Below are 21807 nucleotides of genomic sequence, written 5' to 3' on the forward strand. Positions count from 1 at the left end.
CAATGTGCTTTGTGGAGTAGCAGTAGTACTAGAACTAGTACTAGTAGTCCTAGTATTCTGCAGCAACCAGGCTTCAAGAGTGATCACTCTTCTGGCTTTCAAATGGTGAAAACATGTCACAGTCTTAACCGCAAATCAGAAATGTTGGTAAATTTAAAAAGGAATTTAAACGTCAGCTTTGACATAGACACAGACTTTATTAATGCCACACTCAGGAAATTCACATGTTACACATGATTTAGCTCACCTGCTAACTCCCCAGAGCAATAACCACATCAGCATCATTAGCCTGAGTGTTGATCCTCCAGGTGAGTGAGTGGAGTTGAGTGTGTGTGTGTGTGTGTGTGTGTGTGTGTGTGTGTGTGTGTGATCAGAGGTGAAGCTGCTTTCTGCAAAGTCTCATCAACAACATCTTTAGAAACAAACATCAACAACCAGGAAGAGTCTAAAAGCACTAAATATGAAACAGACCATTTACCATACCCAACACTGAGCTCCTGCACAGTCAGATGGAGTGAAACATAATGTCCCAGTGGTGTTCTGTTGGATTTAGCAGGTGAGCGTTGTTGCCCTCAACAGTCAGCAAAACAAGTCATAAAACAATAAAAGAGGCTCCCTTATCAAGAGCATCCCAGCACTGTAGTTCCATTACAATCAGTTTCCTTTATTTTATCTTATCATGTCAGAGGCCAACTGAAACCAAGTCCACCTATATAAAAACACCCCATCAGACACACAGTAGTTTCCTCAGCACTTCACAACTGCCGCAAGGTATAGCGTTTTAACTTTTTATTTTTTCGGATCCCAGACACAGCGGTGTGAGGTAGTTAGCACACAGTTTGGACGTGTAGAAAACATTGCTTGTTTGGAACACATCAGCAGAGAGGTAGAGTTCATAGCTGTTCATAAGAGTTTAATTTAATCAAACCTCATTTTACGGATCTAAGTGGCTCCTCATCACTAGCCAATTCACCATTTTATTTAAATATCTGAATTTTCGGAATGAGGATCCAAGCGGGACACAGAGGCTGCTTTAACGCACCAGAATGCAAATATAAATAAAAGCCTGACTATCCTGAGAGCCTAGCTGCAGCGAGACCTTTCTTTCACACGGATTCCTGGATGTGCGTCGGATCCGACTTTGCTACCCGCACAGAGCGTTTCTGACAGTCGGGCGCTGCTTATACAATAGAGAAAAGCAACAATACACCGTGTTTCTCTGCTCCAAGGTAAGGATGTCTGTTATACCCAGCGCATAAATGTCTCTGTGTTAACGCTGATTATTCAAACCCTGTTGAAAATGTGACACATTTGTTATCCAAAAACATTTCCTCTAAATTTGCAAAGTTACTGATTTAAAAATTATATTTTTGAATTTTTAATTGCATGACAAACATACAATAGACTCTTGAGCATATTTATATAGCTAAATACACACACGTTTGATGCATTATACAAAAAAAGGTTCATGATATAGTTCACATGATCTAAGCAAGAGTGACTCAGAATCTCAAATGTTAAAGTACACTTACTGATTGTACTTTTACTACATGAGCTAATGTAGATGCTCTAAAAGCACGCTGGCTGAAAAAGAACCACACGTTTGGAGAAACTGTGCTGTAACTTCTCATACTGTGAAGTTTTCTGACAAAAGTGAATTGAAAACTTATGCTGTACAGTTTACTAAGGGGTCCTTTGCTGGGCCATGTGCAATTACACAAAAGAACAAGTTAAATTTCACCATAACACTGACTGGAGAAAAGCCAAATTGGGATTCTAATTGACATTACAACTGAAATCAGTGCTGTGATAGTTAGTTTAAGATCACAACCTGATTTAAAACACAGTCTAACATCAACATTCTTGCCCCTGAAAATAGGTCAGGATGGCCGAAAAATGTACTTTAAAAATGAGATTTTCTTTTTGTTTCATTGGAACAGTAAAGTACCATTACAAAGAAATGAGTACACCTTTGTAGATATCACTGATATGGAGTTTTTCATGTTTTACATACAGACTTTCTCATTTAAACTGGTGACTTAAAAGTTTAGCAGCAAGACACTTGTTTCCTTTGTTCCATCAAACATTTCTTTCAGCCATCTGTGTTTATCAGAGCGATATGTGACTAATTTTTTATTGAATCACCAGAAAGTACACAAATACAAGATTAAATATTTTATTTATTTATCAAAAGATACATAATTACACATTGATACAATGAATAAGGTGTCTATAAAAATTACACATGGTGTAAGAAAAACATTATAACATACAAATAAGTGTTTTAAGATAATCTGACATACTTTAAAAGCATAAGAATAAACGTTTTTTTAAAAAAAAAATCATGTTCTTTGATGATCACATTACATGTATCACATTTTTTAAAGCATAACGTAGGGTGTTCACAAAAACAGTTTTATGATTACTTTTTCCACAGTGCTTGTATGCCTCTTGCAAAACTATGTACTTATCACCATATGACATAATAACTCACGATTATGCAAGACCAGCCATGAAATGTCCGTCGCTTCAATCATTTGTCCCCGCTGCTGCCCTCAGACCCAGTCTGTTGGGTAAAATTGCTTTTTTGGTGGTTCATAAAAAATATCTCAAAAAGCGATGTTAGTGAGGGGACCAGAAACACTGGGTTGCAGAGCAGTTGGTAAGGACTTGTATATTTCTGGAGAGTCTGCAAAAGCTGTCTTGCTCGTGCTCCTGATTGGATATGTGGAGCCCGGCTCTGATATCTCACTGGTGGCAGCTAAAGGTAGGCATGCCTTGGAGGCGGAGTTGGTCTCGGGCGCAATCTTTCAAACGAGCCTCACGGCATTTCAGGCAACCTCAGGCCGGAAACAACATCCGGTCACTCGCGGTCAAAATCCACGCAGAGCTGGTGTTTCGCAGGGATCAGGTTAACACATCTGGGTCTAAAAATATAAAGAAAAACAAAAAGAGTTTTAAAACACGCAAACTAGCAAAATATCAAAGAAGCATAACATAACAATAACAAGATGATATAGCAAATCTTGCCTGTCCCCGGCGGACAGGCGCAAGTTTTTCCCAGAGGGTTGCGGGAGAGAACAAGCTCCGACGGGAATGGAACTGGGGCCAGATGAAGCAGGGCGATCTAGCGTAGAGAGCAAATACTCTCTGTCCCGTGTGGAGAGACGAATATTCTTTCCTGTGGATCGCACAAGCACTGGTGGTGAATAATTCGGGGAACTCGTACCAATAAAGGTGTCCAAGTCAGAGATATCTAGAAAGTTTGATAAAAATGAAAAAAGAGGGTAAATGTTTTGTTTTTCTTGTACAATTAGCTGTTAAGAAGGGGAACAAGAATGAACCAAACCTACCAATTCGATCGAGAGACTCAAAAAAAGAGGAGTTGAGCAGGTTTATCTCAGAGTCTGAAAAGAAATAACATCGAGTATTTACAAACAGTAAAAATATAAACATTATATGAACAAGAGTGAGAAAAAATGAGATACCCGATGAGGCCATGATAGGTGATGTAGACATGTAATGTATAAACTTTTACGGGGGTTAAAAGTGGAGCTTATATATATTTTAAAGTGTATTGCACGTGGGATAGGCTCCAGCGCACTGCGCGAGCCTGAGAAAAGGATAAGTGGAGGCGAATGGATGGATGGATGGTGTATTGTACCTGTTACAAACCATTGTGATATTTATTTATTTATTTAAATGAAAGGATTGACAGAATGGTAAAAAGGAAAATGCAAAAATGTAGTTAGAGAGCAAGATTAACACTTACCGAATGATATGCGGATAAGGAAAGAGACGCAAGTTGCTGTTGAAATCGGCCGCTCCCTATGCGAAGTCGCAAGCAGTCTGAGCGGTTCCAGTTGTTGATATGGCTGAAGGCAGGGGTCTTCTGGGGGTTCGAAGATAGTCTTAACATCAGCGGGAGATCGTAAAATCAGACCTGGAGTGGATTGGCTAACCGGGGTGCGAAGGGAGCGGTGCAAGGGTTATGTGATTGGCAGCGGGGCGCAGTGAGGCGGAGTTGGTCTAAGGGGGGAATTTTCAAACGAGGTAAGCAGCGCATTCGGGAGCAGAGCGGGGAGCGAACAAGCAGGAAAAAATTGTGCTCTGGAAGCTGTTGCGGGTCGGTGCGATTAAGAGCGAGGTAGAACTTTAGAGGTAGCTAGCAAGAGGCAAGTTTTTGAAGAAAAAAGAGTAAGGAGCTTTCCCAATGTTTTTGGATTATAGCGCTTTTTTTTTGGGAATAGAGGGGTAGCTAACAAGTTATTCTAGGGGTTTTGGAGAAATCGCGGAGAAATTTTTAAAAGGAGTTTTGGCTTTGTTTGGCTGAGCATGAAGGGAGCCGCGGGGCGCTGAATTTGAGAAAAAAGACTAAGGATTTTTTCAGGATTTTCCCTGTTATCGAATATAAGGTTTTGGGAATAGAGGGGGTACCCTAACAAGTTATTGTAGGGTTTTGGAGAAATAGCGGAGGGTTTTTTAAGGAGTTTTTATTGTAGGGTTTTGGAGAAATAGCGGAGGGTTTTTTAAGGAGATTTCCCTGCTTATGTATCTAAGGATTAGGTTAAGGGGGCTGCGGGGATCGCGAGTTGTTTTTTCTGAGTATGAGTTTTATTCTAAATCTACAAATGCATATAAATCTAAATAAAGTTTTCCCCCAAGGCATGCAGCATGTGTTTGTGGCCATACTGAACGTTACAAAAGCACAAGTTTAACTAAACAATTTTAATATGGTTTAATACATTTTTAAACACATGAGCACAGAGCCCGAGAGAGCACGGTCCGGAGACACGGGCGCGCCCCCGCGCGCCCAGACACACAGCCTCGGGCGCGCGCGGGCGCGCGCACACACTGACCCACCACCAGATGGCGTTTTTTGAGCATAAAAAAATAAATAAATTTTTTAATTGCTTAAAGAAATAAAAGAATGCTATTTTGATATATAAGAAACTTTCTAAATAATCAATTATATTTTTATGAATATCATATTTTTATGAATATCATATTTTTATGAATATCATATTTTTATTAATATCATATTTTTATTATTTAATTACTTCCTACTTCCGGACTTCCGGAGCTAATTTAATTAGGGGCTAATTTAATTAGGGGATAATTTAATTACTTCCTACTTCCGGACTTCCGGAGCTCATGAATAATTAATGAGCTCCGGAAGTAACCTGTCACTTTTTTTGACGAGAGGGGTATAATATCACTCTCTTATAGTCATCAATGTTGTCGTTGCACAGTAAAGTGCTTAGCAACTCCCAAAGCAACTTAAGCATCTAAATTCTGAGACAGCTTTAAAAACAACAACCAAACTCATTTTATAGTTGCTACAAGACACCCTACTGTCACAGTTTAATTTTGTCAATTTAATTGCTTTTCTTTGGCAAGGTTACCTCTCATGTTTGAATAAAAGATTGATTCCAAATGCTGTTATTACAGTAATGTCTAAAAAAAAACATAATCCCTCCTTAAAGCTGCAGACACTTTGCCACAGTCCACCATATCTCTTAAACACAGACAGGTGAGCATGAGCAAATTTTACATTTACTGCAAATTTGTGCTTTAAAAGTCTCTTAACATTATGAGGTTTAAAGAAGCATTTCTCACCTAGTCCTTACAGAATGTTTTCATCCTGCACAATATTTGTGACTGTGTCAGTAATACAGTTTGTCTCATCCAGATGACATTTTTTAAACTTTCAAATTTAGGTCCATGTTTACACTTAAGTGAGATCATGGAGCACTGTGGTGACATTACAGAGTTAATGACAGATATTTGATATCAGAAACTTTCTTCTGTCTGACAGTGGTACATACTGTGCATGGGTCTGTTCCTCTTCTTGCTCCTTTCTCAGGTTTCTGCTGTCTTAGGTATTCACTAAGCACGTGATCAGTTTTGGTCATGTTATAGATGTATTCATTGTTTGTTGTTTCACCCTAGATCGAGGTTCTGAAACTCACTAGTCCTTCAGCTTAGCATACAGTCTTACATGGTGCTGGACTCCATGCATGCTATGAGCTTTCATATTTAGATGTCATTGGCTTATGTGTCCGCTTATGTTTATAATCCCAGCAGGGTATCTGACGCCTGACAGGAGCTGAGGCAGATAATTGGCCTAGTTGAACTAGGGAATCCTTAGGGATCAGGATTGTTGAACCATCAGTTAGCCATTCTGGATATGTCTAATTGTGCTTCCAGGAATCTTAAAAAATATTCAGAGAAAAACGTCAAAGAATATGCACACAGTATTCTTTGTTTTCTGCATCAGCCAAAGGGATTTGCCATTTGATTTCCTATTCCAAGTTCATCTTGGCTCATTCAGTATAAAATATAAAACTATCCTCTAATTTATTCACATTGGACAGGCTAGCCATTCACCCAATGCCTGAAGGGAGATTTAAAAAGTATCACCCTGTGGTCTGTCACAGCATTTTATCTGGAATACTTTAATGCTCCTTTTATTACTTCACAGCTTTTTATGTTTGTTGTATTCATTTTTCCTCCCAGTCCTTTGGCAGCTACATTTGTAGTCTGGCATTCTTAATCCTAAGTATAACATATAATATTCTCAGTTTTAAAACAGAGAAATTAATGCACTTGTATAGTTCTTCACAGGTATATGCATCTGACAAAATGAACCAAAAACACAGTACATGTGCTGTTAGATGAGCTATGCTAACATTTATGAATTATGCCAGCTGTTACCCTCTGTCCAGTCATCAGTAATAAGCACATCAATTAGCAGTCTGATAATGTAAATGATATACAATATCACAATAAAAAAAATACAATTGTCTGACCCTAACAGACTGGCCCACATAGTGCAGCTACTTAGCAATGAAAGCTTCAGATTAACCTATCCAGGTGTTCCAGCGGCAAAAAAATCTAGATCTAAAATCTAGAGAGACAGTCTAATTTGCATTTGAAGTTAATGAGAGGTTTGTTCACACTTCAGAGTGAAACTTCTAATACTCACATGATAAATCATGTACACGCAATGTACAGGCAATAGTTGCACACTAGAAAGCAATGTTCAAAAGCATTGTGAATCAGTGCCTCAGACAGGCTACAGCAGACAAAGTGTTCAGTAAATCTGCCATAAGAGAGGCAACAGGAACACTATACAGAGTGCACACCTTCATTCAATTGAGAGATATCTCGGAAACTGTATTACAAAGAACACAGACAGAGAGGTCCTGTTTAGGTATAATATGATGAAAAGGAATGCTCTGAACCTTCCAGTGTCAGAAAAATTGTTTTTCTTTTGAATATATTTCTTTCCCATTGTCTGTTATTTAATCAAATTTTGTTGTTGCTTCAATTGAAATGTCACTTGAATCAGTTTTAGTGCCTAACAATGCTATAAGGCAGCGGTCCCCAACCTTTTTTGCGCCACGGACCTTTAAGGTGTCGTGGATAAATACAACAAAATAAAAGTAGTATCACTACTGAAAAATAGAAGTGTTATTCATAACACACGTAAAAAGACCCAGGAAAACCGAGTTAATGATAAAAATGATAACAAAATAACGCTGGAAACCGATAGAAACCCTGAAAACCATACATTTCACACCTGAGCCTCAACTCTCGCTGCCCGGTACCAAACGACTCACGGACAAGGCTGGGGACCGCTGCTACTTGGTAAACCTTGAGAATGAGTTTGGGAGTTTGAGCAAGGCGATGATGTAAAACAGGCAAATGTTGCTAAATAAACTTGGCATAAAAAGTAAGCAAATGTGTGTTTGGTTATTATTATAAATTTTTTGTACAATGCATCTTGGCAATACATCTTATACCTTTGGAAAGCCTGTTTATTCCCCCTTAAACTGTGCATTTGTGGGTTGAACTCTAGAGTCGAGTATGTGGGCTGTGCCCATGAAAAAGCTAAATCTTCTTTGCTGCTGCCAAGCAGCTCATTCTGCTTTTGACTCTCATTTGGTGTTGTTTATTAGATTGATTGGTTGTGTGAAGACACAAGATATGCTGACTACCTAACAACTTCTTCATTTAACAAACAGCAGTTTCAGTAGCATGTGGAAAATATAATACACACAACACACAGCCACACCAGCCCGGTACCTCCTCCTCATGCTGGTAACCAGTTTGATCACTTGCTACTGTTGGCCAGCCCATTCTTCAACCATTATTGTTGCAAGTCAGCCAATGAGGTTGTGTTGGTCACTCCAGCACAAACAGGAGAACCAAGCTCTCACATGGGTTCAAGTGTATTCAGTAAGTACAGTGGTCCCTCGTTTATCCCGGGAGTTACTTTCCAAAAATAGGTGAAATCCGCGAAGTAGCCAGCTTTATTTTTTACAATTATTATAGATGTTTAAAGGCTGTAAAACCCCTCACTACATGCTACACTTTTCTCAGACAGGCATGAACATTTTCATACTTTTCTCTCTTGTTTAACCTCTTAAGCCCCAAGCCTACCTGATCTCCTGCCTTTTGCCCCCGTATCAGGGGGCGTTGGGGCTTAAGAGGTCAAACACTCTCAAACCTTCAACTCCAGTATTATAGAATGAAACCAAAGGTCAAACCCTGTTTTTTTGGGTCCACAACATGGAAATAGAGCAGCTAAAGGTGCGAAAATGTGACGTCGCCAGCCATCGACTGGCTGGTCAGTAGTGTCACTCAATGAGTCATGAGAGACCTTTTCACAAAAATCAAAACCGCCATTTTTGAAACCCAGTAACGAGGGAAATGGCAACAAAAAACAACACTGTGGTCCCTCAAGTCTGACAAAAAGCCACAGACCGAGCAGCAGGTATATTCTTGCCTTGAACTCCACCTTTGTTGTAGCATTCATGTCACATATTAATTACGCTCGGACGTGTTGCTATCACAACAACCACACACCTCGGAAAACCAGTTGATCTCAGGCTGGTTTTCCGGGGTGTGTGGAAAACCAGTCTAGGAGAAACCAGCCATGGAGATCTGTGGTGAGTCGATCAAAAATCTAAAAGAAATCTAAAAGAAAAGGGGCCTAGATGTGATGCCAATAGGGCACCTGATTGTCAACACCTGAGGTACGATAAACTCAAAATAAGAGTCATAAGCAGAATAAAGCTGTTTGGCATTGGCAAAGAAGATTTGGCAAGTTTTTGGCATCATTTACAGGGAGATAACTAGGTTTTCCAACACCAAGGTTTATTGCCAAGAAGCTTTTTTACAGCAAAGGATTAATCAACCAAACACAAGTTTCCTTATTTTAAGTTTTTAAATAAATAATATCAAATATTATATAAACAGTACTGTTCCACCTCTGCTCTGTTGTTGTCATGTTTAGGTCTGATTTTTGTGATAATATTGAGTTTTGATTTTATTCTCATTCTTTTTTCTGTCTCTAGTGTCTCGTGTGTTTCCCTGGATTTGGCTCCCTTCACTTCATCTGTGTTTGGGACTTCTTCTAACCAGGCCCTATTCCAGGAAGCATGTTCAACATTTTAAACTAAATTTAAACTCAACTCAAACTTTATTAACTCTGACATCGTCTACTCATTTCAGAAACTTGGCGTGTATAACTAGAGAAAAGAAAGCCATCATGAGCTGTGGCCATGATTCACTATAGTAATGTGTAAAGAAAGAGCAACAGCTAAATTTTAATCCAGTGGAACAAGGGATCTCAATATGTGTCACTAAGGAACATGACGTTTATCTTAAACAGGATGCAATTATTAGTTTGATGAAAATGTAGATAATAGAAGCTAATATCAGTCTTCACTGATTGATGATGGCTCCCTCACAACAGTAGAAGAGATATTTTGCTGAGTGGCTGTTAATAATAGAGAGCGTTAATAAAAGAAAATTAATGTTCAATTAATGTAAAGTTTTATAAATAAAGAAAATGTGTCAAAAAAAAGTTTTTACAAAACTATGTGCATGATAGCCTCCTAGATTTGAATAATTTCAATATGAATTTGGAAAGATAAGCCATTTTGAATAAGGAATAGAGATCGTGTCTGGACAAAACGAGGGCACAATGAACAGACCCAGTATGTCTCTATTTTCCTTATCTATTTGAGATCTCTGTTGCTGTCCAAATGACTCTGACCAAGGCACAGTTTGCTGTCTGCATATAAGAGGTCACTTTAAAACATGTTTAGTTCGGTTTTATAGTCTTAAAGTCATTTCAGCCTCGACTTCACTTTAATCCACACACCATCTTGATGATCTCACCTGTGACAAACGTTTTTCCATCAATGTGACTGATTATAATAAGTCAGACTCGTTTCCATTAGGTAATAGACTCCGTCAGAGCTGCCCTTTATCAGTGATTCTGTTCGGAATTTTTATGGACAGAATTTCTAGGTGTAGCCAAATAGCCGAAGGCTTCCACTTCCGTGGTCTCAGAATTACATCTCTGCTTTTTGCAGATGATGTGGTTCTTTTGGCTTCATCGGATGATGGCCTCCAGCTCCCACTGGAATGGTTCATAGTAGAGTGTGAAGCAGTGTGAAAGAGAATCAGCACCTACAAATCTCACGCCATGGTCCTCAGCTGGAAAACATTTGAGTGCCCACTCCAGGTTAGGGAAGGGTTCTTTCCCCAAGTGGAGGAGTTCAAGTATTTTAGGTGTCTTGTTCATCAGTGCCAGGAGAATGGAGCAGGAGAGTGACGTGGATGCTGTAATTGTCTGCCGTGGTGAAGAGAGAGCTGAGTGTAAAAGCGAAGCTCTCGATTTACCAGTTGATCTATGTCACTACCATCACCTACGGTTACGAGCTGTGGGTAGTGACCGAAAGAATGAGATCGCGGATACAAGCGGCAGAAATGGACTTCCACCGAAGCGTGGCTGGCCTCTCCCTTAGAGATAGGGTGAGAAGTATGGCCATTTGGGAGGGGCTCAGAATAGAGCTGCTGCTCCTCCACATCGAAAGGAGCCAGTTGAGGTGGATGAGGCATCTGCCAAGGATGCTTCGTGGGCACCTCCTAGGTGAGGTGTTCCGAGCATTTCCCAATGGGAGGAGTCCCTGGGGCAGACCCATGGAGGGATTCTATCTCTCGGCTGGCCTGTAAACGCCTTGGTGTTCCCAGACAAGCTAGAGGAGGTGGCCGGGGAGAGGGAGGTCTGGGCTTCTCTGCCTAGGCTGGCCCCGGATAAGCGGAAGAAGATGGGTGGATGGAGATAAGTTTTATTTAAATAAAACGTATTTATTATTTATCTTTTATATTCTAACTGGGCACTCAAAACATGTTTACAAGCCTCAGTCACCCAATTGCGTACTCGCTGATATATGTAAGGGTTTTTTTCTTTTTTTCTGTACCCAAGCACCTTGTCCAACATTCACACACACAGTCACACTTCAATGGATGTATTAGGGGCAACTCTGGGCTTGGTATGTTGCCCAAGGACATGCAGACTGGAGAGACCCGGGATCGAGCCATCGATTTTCCAGTTGGTTGATGATCCACTCTACCTCGTGAGCTGCAGCCGCCACGACAGTGATTGCTACAGTAATATACAGTATGGTAAATGATCCAGTGATGTACAATAGATGTTTCCAGTGCAAGAAAATGGGCCTAACAGCTCTTACTACTAACAGTTACAGACTGCAATGCAGTTGCTTTCTCTGTCCTTACGTTGACGACTGATTAGTAGAAAAAATAAAAATAAGGATGTCGACATGGGATTTCGCGGATTGCAAAAATGTAAATTTATGCAGATTAATTTGCTCTGCTATGCTCTTTGATGGCGACTTTCTGAATGAAGACATTAAAAATTGTGTCAGTCAGAAGTTTCAGGTGCAACAGGAGGGAGGAGTCAGAAAGAAAGTTTGTTGAAGAAAACCTTCCAGGGAGCAGGTTAAGTTCACAAAGTCTGACAAAGTTTGTACAGTTTTACTTAACTCTCTTTCTGGAACAGAAAAACCCAGAGTTTCCCTCAACTCAGCCTTAACAATCAAGGTTGTTAAACCCGCTTCTTGGAATAGGGCCCTGGAAGAGGGCCCAGTTCTTCTTTATATGTTTCATTCTCAACAGCATGTATCACTCACTCTTCAATGCTGCTCCAAGTGACCTTCCAATTCATACTTCTTACAAATGCTCTACATTCTGAAACAGCACGAGATATTTATAGCAGCCATGAGAATAAAAGATAATTTAAAATACTATTTATTCTAAAAATCATTTTCAGTAGTGTGCTTACAATAGTTGATAGACATCAAAGGGCAGTGATCTCAGGATTTCTGTTGTAGCTTACAGTTTTGTTCCCTTGTATTCTCCCCTACATATTCAGTGAAACTGAGACAGGCAATGGTGTGCTATTTAGTGGCTTTAATGACAAACTTTCAACTACAAATTTTCAAATGAAGCTTGGCAGGGTGTGTACAACAGAACTCTAGTTGATTTGCATTAACATTAAACATAGCTAACAGAAAAAATAAAACTAGCATAAATTAAAAAAAAAAAACAACACCTGTGAATTTCAGCTGAGGGGCATTTTTCTGGCACTTAGTCCTGTTAGCTACTCGTTTTACTGTGGTTCAATTTTTTTCCCATTTTAAAATAGAGTATCCAAAATGTTTGAGTTTGAGTACTCAGTCAAGGGAAAAGTTAAACTGAAAATCAGTTGAAAAATGTACAAGAAGCTGCTAGCATTATTTATGAGCCACTGGACAAAGAGAAGAGGTCATGCTGATAGACATGGTTATGCCACATTAGTCTTCTATCAGCAGGCACCTTCAGAGCCACAGGCTGTCCAGATACACTCTGCTGCCCATTGCATTATATAGTTTTCACAAAGTAAGTTAGAAACCAATTAGGTTTTTGTATGTGTAAGATCTGAATCAACAACACTTTTGAATCATACATAACACAGAAGATCATAGTTAACTTATTTCAAAGCATAGCTGATTGTATTTTTTTTTTCATTAATTTGATTCATTGTACCCATCCAAACTATTTGTTTTGGTTTAGGAAATGGTTCTGAATAAAATGTACCCTTTCTCAACATTAACAACAAGTTTAAAGGTTTTTCTACACACGAAAAAACAAAGGTTTTGAAGGGAAACTGGATATGTTGCTGGACATGGAGGTGCAGGTCATGAGATATGCACCACACTGGTTGTTGTAACTGACAGGAGCCCAGGGTGCTGCAAACAAAAAAAATCATGCCCACCTTTGTTGTCTATAAGGGATCCCTAAGAAAATGTCTAGATTTTAAAAAATTGCTGCTCCTTTAAATGTGACATCAGTGACAGTGTGAAGTTGGTACACACAGATAAAGCAGGTGTAAGCACTTACAAAGTTGTTTGGAGAGTAGAAACTCATTAAATAATGCTCATCTGCACTGGCTAGACACATGTCAGAGAACATTTATAATACCATGTCACATATTCTATATTTCATGTTATTTCAAATTATGAAAAGATAGTCTAATATGTAAATGTCATTTTTTGATTCATATTTTTAGCCTTTTCTACTCCATACAATTGAAATGCTCTCATGCATTATATGACTGCCACTTTGTCCTCCCAGTCTGATTAATCAATCATTTATCTTAATCATCTTGTTTTCCTGTCTTGTTTTTGGGGCTTTTTTTTGTTAACAAATCTCTTTTGCCTATCAGCTGTCCAACATATTACCAAACATTTAAAATCTCCTCATGCACATTTAAAAATAATTAATTCATTAATGCAGCCATAGGAATCCTCCAATCACAGTGTAATTAAAATATAATTGTAAAGTTCTGGTTCCACGCTCAGTTTCATACTTCATCTCTACCACACACATATATGCATGCACATAATCACAAAATAGATGCAACATGCATCACGTAATGGAAGATTTTAAGGAAAAACTTTTGCCAACACCAAAAACACCACTTGATACACTTTATTTTTGGTGTTTAAGCCAAAAATAAAGTGTATAAAGTGGTGAAACATTTCATTTCATTAAGTAAAATAATTTGCATTATCTTCAAAATGGCTGATGTGGCCTTTTTTCAAAAATAATTAATACAATCTGAGACACTGATATGAAGCCATAAGGAGAAAAGTGATTGACCAAGTTGGGAAAAATGATAAAATAACGTACACATGATAAGACAAAAAAGTATACCTCTGAGGTCTGCCTGTCCTACCCCATTTGATAGGATTAACTTTAAATTAAATGGCTTTTCTAACTAAAAATGTCATGGTTTAAGGGGCTCTGGCAGCCAGCCCTAATATAAATTTCCATCTGTAAGGCTTACAGCCCCACAAAGTTTCAAGCAAACTGGCAGAAGCTGACAGTCTGTTTCTTCTCTCTGTGTCATTGTTTGAAATCCCAAATTTTGGATTTGTAAAAGGGGGAAATATTTGTTTGAGAGTGCAGCGTAGCCATACTCAGTAGGCAGTAGAAGGAGAGTGAGATGACATAGCAGGTGGAATCAAAACCAATTACAGCTTTTGGGTATTGGTTTTAGAAGTTTTACAGGTGGCAGCTGCAATTGGGATGGCAGAAGAAAGCAAAATAAAAGGCTGGATGGAAGGAGCAAGGGATGATGTAGATGACAGAAGAGGGAGTGTGCTCCTAGAAACGCCTGTGAAAATCAGTGGCCCCCTGGGAGACCAGCTGAGCTCAATTACCAGGAGAATACAGTTGCAAGGGGAAGCCGAACGGATACAGCATCGATCTGTCACACAGTGACAGCAGGGAAGAGAGCACGGGCAGAGGGGGAGGGGTGAGCAGCAGACTAGAAACACAGGGTGGAAAAGAAATGAATCTGGAAAAGGGTGCAAGCCAGAAGACACATAGGGGCAAAAAGAGGCACGAGCAAAACAAATTCTACTATTTAGGGTGAATTACACTACCCTAAGTATGCTATTGTCGCTGTAGTTTATTTATTCCAAACAGTTTTCTCTAAACCAAATGAATCATCTGAATTATTAGATTGTATCTGGAGTATGATGGGGGAATTAAAGCAGTCGCTTGCATAATGCTAAAAGATGAAAAAAATCACATTCCTCGTGTTCCATTGCAAATAATAGTTAAAATAGGAGAGACACCCATTAGCATCTCTGCACTATCTATCTGAAAATATTGCTAGACCATAACAAGAATCATTTCATGACTGCTATTTTGCTGTTCCAATTTTCTCAGTTTATTTTGATATCTGCAGGTCTTTTTATTTCCTCTCTTGAAATGTTGGTGCCAAACACACTATTGGGCTTAGCAGTTTAACACATTATGAACTCAGATTTCTGTCAGATTTACATATTTTCTTTTTTAGCTATTAGTAACGAGTGAATTGTAATGTTCATCCACATAAATAATATATTTCAGGTGTGCTGTTTGTCCAGGAGACCAGGTGGAAGGGAACCAAGGCCACCGAAAGTGCATTCAGTGTTCTACAATGGTGTAGACAGGAAGAGAAATGGAGTAGGGGTAATGTTGAAGGAATGTGAATAGTGTTGTGGAAGTGAAGAGAGTGTCAGACAGGATCAGGAGTTCCTCAAAGGGGTGGTGTTAAATGTTGTCATTGGAAGAGAAAGAGGAAATATGGAATAAGTTGGATGAAGTAGTAGAGAGCGTCCTCAGAACGGAGAGACTGGTGATTGGAGATGACTTTTGTGGACTTTTGGTGTTAAGAAGAGAAATGCAGAAGGACAGATGGTGGTGGATTTTGTGACAATGATCGAAATGGCTGTTGTGAATAGATACTTCAAGAAGAGGGGGGAACATATCCTTTGCAGAAGGTGCTACCTTTAAAAAAATAGGAGTCTGCTAGGTGGTGTCAGGGGAGACTATAGCTAAGCATCATTGAATGGTAGTCTGTTGGATGACAGTGGAAACAATTGAGAGGAAGCGAGCCAAAGATTAAATGATGGAAGTTAAAGAAGGAAGAATGATGTGCAGAGTTCGCTGAGGAGTTGAGACGGGCTCTGGGTGTTAGGGAAAGGTTACCAGATGACTGGGATAGAAACTGCCAAGAAGGTCTTTGGTGTTGCCTCTGACAGAGGAAAGAGGACAAGGAGACTCGATGGCAGTTCTGGAAAGAAGAGTTCAGCAAAGAAAAAGTGAGATAGTCAGGGAGGTGAAAAAAGTAGACAGGAGTACTTTGAGGCTAGGCATACAGTAAAGAGAAACGTGACAAAGGCTGTATTAGCTATGCGGACAGACTGAGCTGAAAAGATGGAGGGCAGGTGTCTGTAAGAAAATGTCTTGGAAAGAGGTCGCTGCACTTTTTAACCAGTTAACCAGAATCCTGGAAAGTGACAGGATGCCTAAGGATCGGAGAAGAAGTGTACTGGTATCAATTTTTAAGAGCAAAGGTGATGTACAGAGCTGCAGTAACTACAGGGGGTAAAGCTGATGAGCAATACCAGGTAACTGTGAGAAAGAGTTGTTGAAGCTAAGCTAAGAAGAGAGGTGTCAATCAGTGACCAGCAGTATAGCTTCATGCTATAGATGCAATCTTTACTTTGAGACTGTTAATAGAGAGGTACAGAGAAGGCCAGAAGGAGTTGCATTATGTCCTTGTAGATCTAGAGACAGCAGGTGACAGGGAGGGGAACTGTGGTGCTTACTGGAGAAGTCAGTACTGGCAAAGAATTATGTGATTGGGGATGTAGGACATGCAGGTTAGCGAGACAGGGGTGAGGTGTGCGGTTGGAAAGACAGATGGGGTGGTGAAAGAAGGTGCGGTGGGCTTGCATCAGGGACCAGAGATCAGGCAGAAGTCTCCGTGGACTATGATGTTCACAGATGACCTAGTAATCTGTAGTGAGAGTAGGGAGCAGGTGAAATAAAGTCTGGAGAGATGGAGCTATACACTGGAGAGAAGAGGAATGAATACCAATAGAAGCAAGACAGAATATATGTGTGTAAATGAGAGAGAGACATGAGGAGAGGTAGTGTTGGTAAATCAGTTTAAATACCTGGGGTCAAACATTTAAAGCTGGTAGAGTTGAAGGTGTTATTCATGATTTTATGTCATGTTATGGATTGCGTGAAGGAGGACATGCAAAGGTTTGGTGTGACAGAAGAGGATTCAAGGGATAGGGTGAGATGGAAGCCGATGATTCACTGTGGGACCAGTCGAAAGAAGAAGAAGTGATTTTTTTTTTATTCTGTAATGTTTGGCAGCAGTTTATGTTTAGAAGGCAAATAACAGAGCCAGTACAATGTGATATGTCATATGGGAACTTCGCACATACCGGGAGAGACAAAGTGCACACAAAATGTAAAAGTTTATCAGAGGGGGTTCAGAAAGAAGAAAGGGGAAGGGGAAAAGTCAAGAAGAAGAAGTGAATTTTTTACAGACCCTTAAAAGTTGACATGTTAACCATTCATTTCTTTGAAAGGGTTTCATAATTAAAAGTAATTATCATAGCCCCTATGAATCCACTGCAAGTAATACAGAATTTCAATTAATGCCAAGAAAATCTCACAGTACAGTAATAACATACTTCAAAGCAAAATGCTTGGGGCAATTCTGTTTGTGTATGTTATGCAAATGCCCACAGGCACATTTCCTGTTTAATTTTATCCCATCAATTGAATCTTACCATCTCATTAGCTTTTCATGCTTCCAGCTCTCCACTTCTGCCCCTACAATCCCACACTGCCAATGAAGAAATGACCATGGGCCTTGTATTCTTAGAACTTACATGCGCAATTTTTTTCAGCTATATTTAATGAAATTAATATAAGTACACTGTTGGGAATGATGCCTCAAGGAGTCATCTGAGAGCAGAGTCCATGTCTGTTTAAATAAGGGATTCTCAATAACTTCATCAAACTATTCTGACAATAAAAAGAAATCCATAATTATGAAAAAAATTGAGTAACTGGGTAGCACAACATTACACAATCATCTACACAATAATCTTCTGTATTTTTAACATTATTAATATTAACCACATCTCTTTTTGAATGTCTACGACTCCAAGGACAAAAATCTGTTATACCCCACTCAGTATGTGAGTGTGTCAGATCACATTTTGTGCAAATTTACAAATGTAGGTTGAGGAAACTGGGTGTTGTTGATGTTTTTCCATAAAAATAATACATTTAAAAACATTGGCCGAGATGGTGCTTTGCTGAAAGCTACATAAATTGGAATCAGTCATACACTTACAGTTAGGCTGAATAATGGTGATCAAGAACAGCACAACACTGTAATAAGTCATGGAATTCACCTGGATGTTAGTCCAACAAACACCAATCACCTTACCATTACTGCAGTACCCCCCTTGGAAGCAACACTTCAAGACAATATTGGGCTCCCCAAGCAGAGCAGCACACTCAGCCACCTAAGTGATCAAGGGGCTGATTTACAAAATATTTTTAGATTCATACTTGAACTTACTTGCAATCCTTAGAAGTTGCTGCCGTTAAAGGTAACAGCTGTTAACGGGTTGTCAGGTTTGCAAAACCTAGCAAACTGTGGTATGGACGTGGAAGGGTTTGGAATGGGGCCAATCACTGTCAGTGCCAGTCAGTGCTTTAGTGAAAAACAGCAGACATGGCACACACCATTGTAAACAACATGTTTAAACAGAAGCTTTAAAAGGTTAAAAAAAACAACACTTGTTTAAAGAGGTTCTGAGAACCCTGTTGTTATGTGCACTATATGCTATACATTACCATACATTACTTTAATAGATCTTTTATTTCTGTTCATGCACAAAGATGTGTTTTAGCTATTTAGGTAATGCAGACAGATGTCCTTTCATGCACTCCTCCGAAAAGCCAAGAACACGCACACAGTTCTGTGACAGTGAATTTGCGTGTAGGTAGAATGCCGACTGGTTAAAAGGTACAAAAACATGGCAGCAATTGCAGTTTTTATTGTATTTAGAGCCATGGCTACTTCCTTCAAATGCAGAACATGGCATCCTGTTTTAAATTTAAGACATCTTGTATATGATGCTTAATTCCATAAACCTTTATTTGATACGCTTTTCTCTTCATGAATGACAAAGAGCCCAAGGCCTTAAGCTTGCTCCAGACTTCATACATCTCAATATATTTGGAAAAAGCAAGATACACTGAGGTCCAAACAATCTACTACCAACATTAGTGGTGACAGATATCACAGACACCACAGTTCCTCCTAAGTCCCTTGTGCAGAGCAGTGCTGTCAGCATAAAGAAAAACCTACACAAAACCTACACAGGTAGGTAGCTGTTTGAAAAGATGTGATTGAAATCACATCTTTTAATACTGTCTTTTGCCACTGCCTTTGTGTATCTACCTGGAGTAAGAAAAAATTACTCCAACAGTTAAATATGTAGTTCAAACCCACACCTGATCTGCAAGAATTAACGCAAGATGCAGTTGTTAAATGTCACGTAAGGAGGTGCAATGGACAAATCTAAAGTGCTGACTTTAGGAATTAAGTAAACGATAATCCAGCTGTAGAGGGAAGGAAGGAGGATACCATAAGCAAGTCTCTTAAAAATATAAATGGAAGTGAGCATTGCTAAACGAGAGAAAGAAATACTTAAAAATTTTGAATTACATGCAAGTCTGTTAGTCACTGCTTAAGAGCTATCCAGCACTGAGCAGAAACAAGGTACAGTAGTGTTCTGTTATGCAGCAGTAAGTCTTGGATCATTACCATGTGTTGTTAAATCACTTTTCCTTTGTGAAACTAAGCAGGTATTTTGTTATCCCTCACCAAGACCAATAGATGAAAGACCTAGAGCCTTTAAAAACTTAACCAATGCACCCAAGAACTACTGCTTACGACTTGTTTGTCACTTGCAATGTGCATGTCTACAAGCGCACTAGCTATTTTGGAACATGTATGTGCACTGCAATGTACAAAAAGGGTTGGCAGAAGTTGAATATGGTGGTGATTAATAAATCCACTCTTAGCCAGTCTCATTAATGGCCTCATCGTTCTGAAACAGCTGTGCCAATCACAGTGATGCATGGCAGCAGCTCAACAACAGCTCCAGGAAATCAGATTGGCATCTGGATGGTGCAGAGCACAACGACCTGAACACACAACCCCTGCTATCTGCAGCCAGAGGCAGATGGTGTGAGGGGGGGTTTATTTAACGTGTATCATAATGATAGATATAACTAATAAAACATGTTGATGAAGCCATTTGTATAAGTGCATCAATCAAAGCTATTTCAGTTTCAGTTTGCAGTACATCATAAATTTAAACATCATAAATTACTACATAATACAATTTGACAGCAGGATTTCCCTTGTAAAGCATTTCAAAAACAAAAACATGAAACAATACATTGACTCAAAAAAAATGGAGAAAGGGCAGACACACAGTAACCGTTTGCCATTGAAATCCATCTTCTCTCCAGTCCATCTGTGCATGAAGAGCAGAATGCAGAGAGGTAAAGGATGTTGTAGATGCCCAGTTAGATAAATGTCAGCACACTGAATTTTCTGGACTACTTAATTTTTCTTGAATATATACCTCTTCAAAGGAGTTGCAAATTTGTCGTGATTGCAAAATTTGTACTGTTACTTTCAAAGAAATAAACTAGGCTTGCAGGCTTTATAATCACTCAATTTAGGTTTTGCATGTGACCTCATGCACATGTCGCTCAAGAACTGTCGGCCATGTTATTGTGATGTCAAACCTTTTATACATACTTTACATAGAAATTATTACTATTCACAATGCCTATATTCTGCTGCATGGTGACAGTTTCCTGTTGTTTCAGATAGAAGAATACAAAAATATATATTTATAGCTAAACAGTATAAGAGTTACAAGTTACTTGACTTTTTAAAATAACCAGCATCTGTTTTATCATGATTACTTAGTTTTTATACTTATATTTTCATTAGCTCTTTCTATTTTTTGTCTTCCTCATCTACCTCATCTGCCTCCTCCACCGCTACTCTTACCTTTTCATCTCCATCTCATCCTCTTCCTCCTCATCTTAAGCCTAACTCCTGAACTCTAGTTTGGGGAAGAAATCTTAAATGAACATAGTTAACTTAATCTCAAAACTGTCACAATTAGTTATTGTCAGCAGATGAGACATGTGACCCTCACATTTCTGGACAGCTGACAAGAGATAGTTAAACAACAACATAGCGTTACAAGCTAACGTTGTGCCAGCTAACATTAGACTCTAGCGTCCTAAAACTTTAAAACTACCTTCCCTTTGATCAACACTTTTATTATATTCTCACATCATGAGAATTTATTTGCTAAGTGTGGTTCTGCCCACGTTAATAACGTTTCAGTAATAGCAATGAATAGCCGCAAACAGGTGTGATCAGAAATGACCTACACTGACTTGTGTAAAGGATAATGCACAGAGACATGTAAATGTTTTAATTCCTCTGAGAGTATATATGCACTTGTTTGTTTACTCATAGCTGTCATAGTGTATCTCATCTACATAATGGTTTGCAGGTTTTCCACTATGTTTCAGGACTATTAAACATCCAAAATGGCCGACAAGTTAAATGTCAAGCGGTAAGCGGTCACATGTCTGCAAAACCTCTATAGACAATGCTTCAATTTTTATAGCATTTTAATGATAATCATGTATCCACATTCACTTTCATACTCAATACACTTCAATACTTCCAGTATTGTGCTTCACTTCCCAATACTGTCTGTCTGGTGATGGACTAAAGTGGTCAGGTGTTCACCTTACAAAGAATCTATTTTTTTTTAACCATTAATACTGTGGCTGAACATTTGTTTACGACAGGAGTCCTCTGCTATTTTTTTTTAGATATATCCTTCAGTTATAATAAATCCCAAATTTCATGGCAACCCATCTGGGTTATTGTAACAACCCAGTTTGAGCCTAAGTGGCGGCGCAGCCAGCAGATCAATGAGATCAATGAGATCCACAGAACCATTC

The 21807-nt window shown here is 39.1% G+C and overlaps 1 long non-coding RNA gene across 1 annotated transcript; it reads right to left on the minus strand.

The window, feature by feature from the left end:
* Positions 1-2162: 2162 nt before the first annotated feature.
* Positions 2163-4112, minus strand: LOC143419575 (uncharacterized). The gene is made up of 4 exons (XR_013099683.1): positions 3773-4112; positions 3354-3407; positions 3031-3256; positions 2163-2927 (listed from the first exon to the last, which is right to left on the minus strand). It is a non-coding gene; the product is annotated as an uncharacterized LOC143419575 (long non-coding RNA).
* Between the last annotated feature and the right edge of the window lie 17695 nt (positions 4113-21807).

Source organism: Maylandia zebra, linkage group LG1 (genome assembly GCF_041146795.1).
Source record: "Maylandia zebra isolate NMK-2024a linkage group LG1, Mzebra_GT3a, whole genome shotgun sequence".
Classification (NCBI taxonomy): Eukaryota; Metazoa; Chordata; class Actinopteri; order Cichliformes; family Cichlidae; genus Maylandia; species Maylandia zebra.